The 10,808-nt window shown below is 51.3% G+C and overlaps 1 long non-coding RNA gene across 1 annotated transcript; it reads right to left on the reverse strand.

The window, feature by feature from the left end:
* Positions 1-2,249: 2,249 nt before the first annotated feature.
* Positions 2,250-3,117, reverse strand: LOC140679252 (uncharacterized). The gene is made up of 2 exons (XR_012050740.1): positions 2,926-3,117; positions 2,250-2,793 (listed from the first exon to the last, which is right to left on the reverse strand). It is a non-coding gene; the product is annotated as an uncharacterized lncRNA (long non-coding RNA).
* Between the last annotated feature and the right edge of the window lie 7,691 nt (positions 3,118-10,808).

Here is a 10,808-nt window from a genome sequence, read left to right on the forward strand (position 1 = left end):
GTGCACATTCCCGTTTTTCCCTTCTTTATTTTTCCCATACCCCCCACCCCCCCTCTTCCCTAACCCTAACCATTCCCTTCTCCTTACCTAAAACCTACCCCCAAACCTAACCAGCCAGTGCCTCCAATCCTCTTACGGCTCTCACTCTCCCTCGCTCGCCCTCCTGGACCTGCCAAAACAGACAGAAAACGCATTAAATATACTCACCTGGGGATGGGACTCATATACAATCGGAGCATCATATTAAGGGGAGGTAACAGGGAATATATACCTAAAACCTACCCCAACCCTAATCCTAAAACCTAACCCTAACCCTAACCCTAACCCTAACCCTAACCTCGGGTACGGTACACATACGTACATTCAGAGCATTACACTAAGGGGAGCTCACTGGGAATATCCTCTCCCAACTCTCTGTTTAATACTGAAGCCCTAGGTCACACATCCAGGGTACTTTCTGTATTATTTCCATTTGAATGTACTAGTGTTTGTCTATTATTATATATATATATATATATATATACATATATATTTATTATAATATATTATATAATATTTATACCATATTACATTGTATTATATTATATATCATATAACAATAACAATGTCTATCATTTCATGTTATTGTTTTAGCAGACAGGATTTTGCAGTAGCATCCTGGGGCTTCAGAGGGTCACTGTTGTCTTCTTTTTACACTTGTGTTGTGGTCAAGACTTCTATTTTGAAGGCCAACTTGTGTTTGACGTGGACCCCACCCCTTCATTTAAATGTTATATTGCTATTAACACCTTTCTCCTGCAATACCTGTTTTCACTGCAAGGATAAAAGGTTGACTTTAGCCTACCTGCCGTGCTAACCTGCTAATACTCTACAAACGAGTCAGGCCTGATGAAGGTATCTTACCGAAACGTTGCCATCTGACTCGTTTCATGTAAATATACATTTTCTACTTTTTTCATATTTTTCTGACACATTGTAGTATTTTTCTTGTATTTGTTTACTTGCCGTGTCCAGTTGAAGGCCTGGTCGCGGCGCGACGCTTTCGTTCCACTAGTCGCTATTTTCTGTAAATAAACAGCCTATTTTTGATACTACATGTGCTATTTTTACTCACGAGATATTCCGGTGGCTCATTAGCGCGAGATACAGCATATTTTTGAACAAAAAAGCGTATCTCACCGTTTATGCAGCCAGCCATCAACCGGAAGTGATTATCTTGACCTCGGCGGAAGTCCCGCCTCCGAGCATTCCTTTCTCTCTTTTTCACAAAGGAAACGGATAAAGACAATTTATTTTTATAAAGCGAACAAACCTTTTTTCGCCAACCAGTTTTTTACATCATCCACACCAGCGACATATTAAAATAATTTTGCAATATGTCGGATGGGTTCGAATACGACTGGCTTCCGGTCAGGTCGGGGCGAAGACGCGCACGGCGACGTCAGGCTGCGCCTTCAGAGTGGCTCGCCCAGGATGATGAACGTTCTCATTATGACCAGGAGGAATATTTTTCTCAGTGGGATGAGCAGCGGCCCCAGAGGTCTTATGCGGATGTAGCACGGGGACGGCAGGATTCCTATCCGCGTCGCCCCTACCCGCAGACACGCCGCCATTTTAATGATCTACACCCAGAGGAGCGCCGCAGCGCCCCTCAGTGGAATTATAGGAGAAACACACGCCAAAATAGGAATTTTGTGCCTTCAAGACAGCACTCTCAGGAGTACTTTAGGCCACAATATTCACCTCAAAGACGTCCCCGCTATCCTCCTCCCCCCAGGGGGACACGGAGGAAACGCCGGGATGCTTCCAGGAGGAATGGGCGCTCCCGTAATACTAGTAGAGACATGGACTCTAGGCCTCCCAGACATTATTCTCAGGACTATTTTTTACCTGAACATTGGCCTCAAAGACGTCCCCGCAATCCTCCCCGTCCCAAGAAGACACGCAAGAAGCGTCAGGACGCTTCTCGGAGGACTGCACCCCCTGACAACTCCACAACGTCCATGGAGGGGAATTTAAAAGCACAGTGTTTTTATAATATTATCAAAATAACACATCATTTGAATAATGTTACAAAAGACACTCACCCCCAGTCCATAATAAAAATGGAAGAGACGCTTGCCACCATGATCAAACCAGCGGTCTCCAACCCTGACGTTGAGACGCTTATCAGGTGCAATGCCAGGACTTGGGCATTAACGACGGTTGAGGTTTTAAGAGACCATTATAAAAACACTCTACAAGTGGAATTGGACAAGATAACCAGTTTTATTGACGAGGTTTGGAGACCCGCTTTTCAGCTGGCCTCTACATGGGCCAAGAAACATCTGGGACGCAGACTGATGGGGGACACCCTCGGGAAGGCCGAGGCTCTGATCGTCGCGGCCTTCGCCGACCCCCCTGTCAACGCGGAGGTGGTACGCCCGGCCCAGTCCTTGCCGGTCCAGACCGCCACCCGGGTATCGGTGGGCACCCATACTGACCCTACGGGCCCTGACGGGGCTCCTGGGGTGGTACGGGCTAGCAGCCCTCCGGCTCGGGTCGTCGCCCGGGTCTCGGTGGCTACCAGCACCGACGCCGTGGCTCCAGATTGGTCTCCTGAGGTGGATCGGGATGCAATCCCTCCAGCACGGGTTGCCCCGATCTTCCTTCCTCGTCGACCGGAACCACCCAAGGAGCAGAGGGTGACACAGCCCCGGGCCACGGACAGCGGGCCTGCCCAGGACACCCTCGGCGAGGCTCCGCCCACCCAGCTTATTCCTGCATCTCGCAGGAGGCTTCCTCTGGGATCACCTGCAAGACAAGACACACAGGAGACCCCCACTCAGACCGAGGACGACGATGACTCACCACGTGGGTCCACAAGCTCCGGGGCGGATCAAACCCAGGACACCCCCACCCATACAGAGGACGACGATGACTCACCAGGGGGACCCACGGCCTCCTCGCCTCTCCTGATCGACTTTCGGGATGAAGAACAGGAGCGGGGGCTTTCTTCGGTGATGTCCCCTCGTTACTCTTCCGCGACCCCCGACTGGTCCCCTCTCCAGCCTGGGACGGCAGATGAGACGGCACCACAGGGTGAATTTTCACCACGGGGGCCCACACTTTCCGGGGCTCCTATGGTGGACTATGAGGACTCACCCTTGCAGCGGACGCCTCCTCGGGAGACGCCCCCTCAGGAGATGCTTCCTCAGGAGTCCCCCGATTGGGCACATTTGTTCCCTGGGGCACTAAAAAGGAAGCCACACAAGAGGCCTTCCGTCCCAGATACTCCACAACACCTGTCTATTCCAGAATGTGTCGAGTTGGTAGAGGATACGACTAGTGCCTCCCCCCGTAGACCCACTAGACACATGGTCTCGAGTAGGAGGATGATGGATTGGAAGTTGTCGGCCAACAAGAAATTCTTGGTGATCGGCGACTCCAATCTGTCCCACCTACCACCTTTTTACGTCGACGACCTTCAGATCGACAGTTACCCGGGCGCCAGTTTTAGACACGCGGAGGCCATCCTACGCAAGACCGTAATTGCTGCACCGGTTGAAGTGTTGGTTCTAGCCTTTGGGATCAACCATCGTGAGCAGAAAGTTAAGGAGACCGCTATTAAGCAGCTCCAAGGGGCACTCAGGATGGCCGTGGCTACCTTCCCACGGGCCCGAGTGCTAATCCCCCTGATTAACTATTCGGCCGCTTTGCCCGTTGAGCAGAAAGACAACCTCGGGCGGCTGAATAGTTTAATCAGGAACAATTATAATCACATCCCGGCTCTCGACAGCCGGGACTTTGAGACCCAACCCGACCTGGTCCACTGGACTCGGGACACGGCCAAGTTGATGCTCAAGCACTGGCTTGACTTTTTAAACTTGGCATCCCCATAATCCCGATCGCTCGGGGGGGTAATAAGAACGTGATAAATTTGGCCCATAATTTCACGCCAACCCCCTTACAAATCTCCCTCCTCAATAAGGGCCTCAACTTCATTCCTTCCACTAATCTCAGTAGCGACTGGCATCATCAACTTCAATTTGACCTCCAGCGCTACCACAGACGTGTCAAACTTGAGGTATACTATGAGAAACAAGATTCTCTCGGACCTACACCGTTCACAGCCCGTTCCGGCTGGGAGCCCTCACCTGGACTTATGCCTCCGGAATTCCAGGCTATGGTCCGGTCCGACGGGCTCTCCATGTCCGGTTCGGGTTGCGCACCTGCGGTCGCTCCCAATTTGACACGCGGAGAAGTCGAGGCCCTTCATAGTCTAAAAACAAACAAACATATTGTGATCAAACCAGCCGACAAGGGGAGTGCTGTTGTCATTTTTGACAGATCGCAATACATATGGGAGGGTTCTCGGCAGTTGAGTGACATGACGTATTATAAACCACTGCCGGAACCTATTTATCCGCAAACTATTCCCATGGTAGAAAAGATTCTGGATAATCTTCTACTTAAAAAATTTATCAATTTTAAACAACATAGGTATCTCATGGGGGAGCCGGATCCTCGCCCCCGCAGGTTCTACATGCTCCCTAAAATTCACAAGGAGCCAGACAAGTGGAGCAAGCCCCACGAGATCCCTCCGGGGCGACCCATTGTGTCTGACTGCGGCAGCGAGACGTACAGAACGGCGGCGTTCATCGATCATTATCTGACGCCGCTTTCCGTTCTGCACGACAGCTACCTCAGGGATACCTATGACTTTATTGATAAAATCAAGAAGGTCTGCATTCCCCCAGATGCCATTTTGTTCACCATCGACATTGACAGCCTGTATACAAACATTGATATAAATGAGGGGATACAGGCTGTCAAAAATGTCTTCTACAGGTACCGCGACGTTAGCAGGCCCGAAAAGGAGCTCCTGCAGCTCCTCGACATTAATTTGAGGAGAAACGACTTTGAGTTTGACGGTCGTTTCTACCTCCAAATTAAGGGCACTGCTATGGGCAAGAAATTTGCACCGGCGTATGCCAACATTTTTATGGCAGAGTGGGAGACCTCTGCCTTGGCCGCCTGCCCAAAACGTCCTCTCCACTACTTCCGGTACCTGGATGACATCTGGGGTGTCTGGACCCATTCCAGTGAGGAGTTCAGCGTGTTCTTAAACACGCTGAACACTCACAATAAAAATATCACCATCAAGTCGACCACGAGCAACACATCGGTCGACTTTTTGGACACCACGACATTCAAGGGTCCCGACTTTGCCGACACGCAACACTTGGACATCAGGGTGTTCTTCAAGGAGACCGACACCCACGCGCTCCTCTTCAAAAGCAGCTTCCACCCCAAGCATACCTTCGCGGGGTTGGTGAAATCCCAATTGTTGAGGTTCCATCGTGTCTGCACCAGAAGGGAGGACTTCCTGACGGCCTCGAGGACCCTCTTTTCTGCCCTGAGGGGGAGGGGCTATTCCAGGTCCTTCCTCCGACGGCAGTTGAGGGTCTTCTTGGACCCGAAGGGGCCTCCCCCTGGGACCGACATGATCCCTCTCATCACCACCTACTCTCCCTCGGCCGTGCGGGTCGCCAAGAAGGTCAAAGACCACTTCCGGACCTTTGCGGAGAGTAGCGGGAGGCTGCCGGGGCGCTACGTGGTGCCGGCCTACCGTAAGAACCCCAACTTGAATGATCTGTTGGTCAGGGCCAGGGTCAGCTCACTGAGAGACCCGCCCTCCACTAGGAGGGACACCCTTGTCCGCCACTCACAATGGTTGGTGAACCCCCACAACCGCAAGGTTTTCCAGCCGTTGTGCCGTGGCGGCCGACACACCCGGAACTGTGTGTACGTGATTCGGTGCCAACGATGTGGCGATATGTACGTGGGCGAGACGGGCAATACCTTAGCTAGGAGATTCGCCCAACACAAGTACAACATCGTTAGGCATAAAAATACCAACACTCACCTGGTTCAGCATTTTCTCCGACACGGGTGGTCTTCCGTCCGGGCGACTGTCGTAGAGACGGATCCCAAATGGAGCCTCGCCCAACGCCACCGGGCGGAGCTCCTTTGGATCTCCAAATTGGGCACCAGACATCCAGGGGGCCTAAATGAGGTGTGAGTGTGAGCCCGTTGGATTGTGACGGACAGTGCACATTCCCGTTTTTCCCTTCTTTATTTTTCCCATACCCCCCACCCCCCCTCTTCCCTAACCCTAACCATTCCCTTCTCCTTACCTAAAACCTACCCCCAAACCTAACCCTAACCCTAACCCTAACCCTAACCCCTAACCCCTAACCCTAACCCTAACCCTAACCCTAACCCTAACCCTAACCCTAACCCTAACCCTAACCCTAACCCTAACCCCTAACCCTAACCCCTAACCCTAACCCTAACCCTAACCCTAACCCTAACCCTAACCCTAACCCTAACCCTAACCCTAAAATTCACAAGGAGCCAGACAAGTGGAGCAAGCCCCACGAGATCCCTCCGGGGCGACCCATTGTGTCTGACTGCGGCAGCGAGACGTACAGAACGGCGGCGTTCATCGATCATTATCTGACGCCGCTTTCCGTTCTGCACGACAGCTACCTCAGGGATACCTATGATTTTATTGATAAAATCAAGAAGGTCTGCATTCCCCCAGATGCCATTTTGTTCACCATCGACATTGACAGCCTGTATACAAACATTGATATAAATGAGGGGATACAGGCTGTCAAAAATGTCTTCTACAGGTACCGCGACGTTAGCAGGCCCGAAAAGGAGCTCCTGCAGCTCCTCGACATTAATTTGAGGAGAAACGACTTTGAGTTTGACGGTCGTTTCTACCTCCAAATTAAGGGCACTGCTATGGGCAAGAAATTTGCACCGGCGTATGCCAACATTTTTATGGCAGAGTGGGAGACCTCTGCCTTGGCCGCCTGCCCAAAACGTCCTCTCCACTACTTCCGGTACCTGGATGACATCTGGGGTGTCTGGACCCATTCCAGTGAGGAGTTCAGCGTGTTCTTAAACACGCTGAACACTCACAATAAAAATATCACCATCAAGTCGACCACGAGCAACACATCGGTCGACTTTTTGGACACCACGACATTCAAGGGTCCCGACTTTGCCGACACGCAACACTTGGACATCAGGGTGTTCTTCAAGGAGACCGACACCCACGCGCTCCTCTTCAAAAGCAGCTTCCACCCCAAGCATACCTTCGCGGGGTTGGTGAAATCCCAATTGTTGAGGTTCCATCGTGTCTGCACCAGAAGGGAGGACTTCCTGACGGCCTCGAGGACCCTCTTTTCTGCCCTGAAGGGGAGGGGCTATTCCAGGTCCTTCCTCCGACGGCAGTTGAGGGTCTTCTTGGACCCGAAGGGGCCTCCCCCTGGGACCGACATGATCCCTCTCATCACCACCTACTCTCCCTCGGCCGTGCGGGTCGCCAAGAAGGTCAAAGACCACTTCCGGACCTTTGCGGAGAGTAGCGGGAGGCTGCCGGGGCGCTACGTGGTGCCGGCCTACCGTAAGAACCCCAACTTGAATGATCTGTTGGTCAGGGCCAGGGTCAGCTCACTGAGAGACCCGCCCTCCACTAGGAGGGACACCCTTGTCCGCCACTCACAATGGTTGGTGAACCCCCACAACCGCAAGGTTTTCCAGCCGTTGTGCCGTGGCGGCCGACACACCCGGAACTGTGTGTACGTGATTCGGTGCCAACGATGTGGCGATATGTACGTGGGCGAGACGGGCAATACCTTAGCTAGGAGATTCGCCCAACACAAGTACAACATCGTTAGGCATAAAAATACCAACACTCACCTGGTGCAGCATTTTCTCCGACACGGGTGGTCTTCCGTCCGGGCGACTGTCGTAGAGACGGATCCCAAATGGAGCCTCGCCCAACGCCACCGGGCGGAGCTCCTTTGGATCTCCAAATTGGGCACCAGACATCCAGGGGGCCTAAATGAGGTGTGAGTGTGAGCCCGTTGGATTGTGACGGACAGTGCACATTCCCGTTTTTCCCTTCTTTATTTTTCCCATACCCCCCACCCCCCCTCTTCCCTAACCCTAACCATTCCCTTCTCCTTACCTAAAACCTACCCCCAAACCTAACCAGCCAGTGCCTCCAATCCTCTTACGGCTCTCACTCTCCCTCGCTCGCCCTCCTGGACCTGCCAAAACAGACAGAAAACGCATTAAATATACTCACCTGGGGATGGGACTCATATACAATCGGAGCATCATATTAAGGGGAGGTAACAGGGAATATATACCTAAAACCTACCCCAACCCTAATCCTAAAACCTAACCCTAACCCTAACCCTAACCCTAACCCTAACCTCGGGTACGGTACACATACGTACATTCAGAGCATTACACTAAGGGGAGCTCACTGGGAATATCCTCTCCCAACTCTCTGTTTAATACTGAAGCCCTAGGTCACACATCCAGGGTACTTTCTGTATTATTTCCATTTGAATGTACTAGTGTTTGTCTATTATTATATATATATATATATATATATACATATATATTTATTATAATATATTATATAATATTTATACCATATTACATTGTATTATATTATATATCATATAACAATAACAATGTCTATCATTTCATGTTATTGTTTTAGCAGACAGGATTTTGCAGTAGCATCCTGGGGCTTCAGAGGGTCACTGTTGTCTTCTTTTTACACTTGTGTTGTGGTCAAGACTTCTATTTTGAAGGCCAACTTGTGTTTGACGTGGACCCCACCCCTTCATTTAAATGTTATATTGCTATTAACACCTTTCTCCTGCAATACCTGTTTTCACTGCAAGGATAAAAGGTTGACTTTAGCCTACCTGCCGTGCTAACCTGCTAATACTCTACAAACGAGTCAGGCCTGATGAAGGTATCTTACCGAAACGTTGCCATCTGACTCGTTTCATGTAAATATACATTTTCTACTTTTTTCATATTTTTCTGACACATTGTAGTATTTTTCTTGTATTTGTTTACTTGCCGTGTCCAGTTGAAGGCCTGGTCGCGGCGCGACGCTTTCGTTCCACTAGTCGCTATTTTCTGTAAATAAACAGCCTATTTTTGATACTACATGTGCTATTTTTACTCACGAGATATTCCGGTGGCTCATTAGCGCGAGATACAGCATATTTTTGAACAAAAAAGCGTATCTCACCGTTTATGCAGCCAGCCATCAACCGGAAGTGATTATCTTGACCTCGGCGGAAGTCCCGCCTCCGAGCATTCCTTTCTCTCTTTTTCACAAAGGAAACGGATAAAGACAATTTATTTTTATAAAGCGAACAAACCTTTTTTCGCCAACCAGTTTTTTACATCATCCACACCAGCGACATATTAAAATAATTTTGCAATATGTCGGATGGGTTCGAATACGACTGGCTTCCGGTCAGGTCGGGGCGAAGACGCGCACGGCGACGTCAGGCTGCGCCTTCAGAGTGGCTCGCCCAGGATGATGAACGTTCTCATTATGACCAGGAGGAATATTTTTCTCAGTGGGATGAGCAGCGGCCCCAGAGGTCTTATGCGGATGTAGCACGGGGACGGCAGGATTCCTATCCGCGTCGCCCCTACCCGCAGACACGCCGCCATTTTAATGATCTACACCCAGAGGAGCGCCGCAGCGCCCCTCAGTGGAATTATAGGAGAAACACACGCCAAAATAGGAATTTTGTGCCTTCAAGACAGCACTCTCAGGAGTACTTTAGGCCACAATATTCACCTCAAAGACGTCCCCGCTATCCTCCTCCCCCCAGGGGGACACGGAGGAAACGCCGGGATGCTTCCAGGAGGAATGGGCGCTCCCGTAATACTAGTAGAGACATGGACTCTAGGCCTCCCAGACATTATTCTCAGGACTATTTTTTACCTGAACATTGGCCTCAAAGACGTCCCCGCAATCCTCCCCGTCCCAAGAAGACACGCAAGAAGCGTCAGGACGCTTCTCGGAGGACTGCACCCCCTGACAACTCCACAACGTCCATGGAGGGGAATTTAAAAGCACAGTGTTTTTATAATATTATCAAAATAACACATCATTTGAATAATGTTACAAAAGACACTCACCCCCAGTCCATAATAAAAATGGAAGAGACGCTTGCCACCATGATCAAACCAGCGGTCTCCAACCCTGACGTTGAGACGCTTATCAGGTGCAATGCCAGGACTTGGGCATTAACGACGGTTGAGGTTTTAAGAGACCATTATAAAAACACTCTACAAGTGGAATTGGACAAGATAACCAGTTTTATTGACGAGGTTTGGAGACCCGCTTTTCAGCTGGCCTCTACATGGGCCAAGAAACATCTGGGACGCAGACTGATGGGGGACACCCTCGGGAAGGCCGAGGCTCTGATCGTCGCGGCCTTCGCCGACCCCCCTGTCAACGCGGAGGTGGTACGCCCGGCCCAGTCCTTGCCGGTCCAGACCGCCACCCGGGTATCGGTGGGCACCCATACTGACCCTACGGGCCCTGACGGGGCTCCTGGGGTGGTACGGGCTAGCAGCCCTCCGGCTCGGGTCGTCGCCCGGGTCTCGGTGGCTACCAGCACCGACGCCGTGGCTCCAGATTGGTCTCCTGAGGTGGATCGGGATGCAATCCCTCCAGCACGGGTTGCCCCGATCTTCCTTCCTCGTCGACCGGAACCACCCAAGGAGCAGAGGGTGACACAGCCCCGGGCCACGGACAGCGGGCCTGCCCAGGACACCCTCGGCGAGGCTCCGCCCACCCAGCTTATTCCTGCATCTCGCAGGAGGCTTCCTCTGGGATCACCTGCAAGACAAGACACACAGGAGACCCCCACTCAGACCGAGGACGACGATGACTCACCACGTGGGTCCACAAG

Source organism: Nerophis lumbriciformis, linkage group LG12 (assembly GCF_033978685.3).
Source record: "Nerophis lumbriciformis linkage group LG12, RoL_Nlum_v2.1, whole genome shotgun sequence".
NCBI classification, from domain to species: Eukaryota; Metazoa; Chordata; class Actinopteri; order Syngnathiformes; family Syngnathidae; genus Nerophis; species Nerophis lumbriciformis.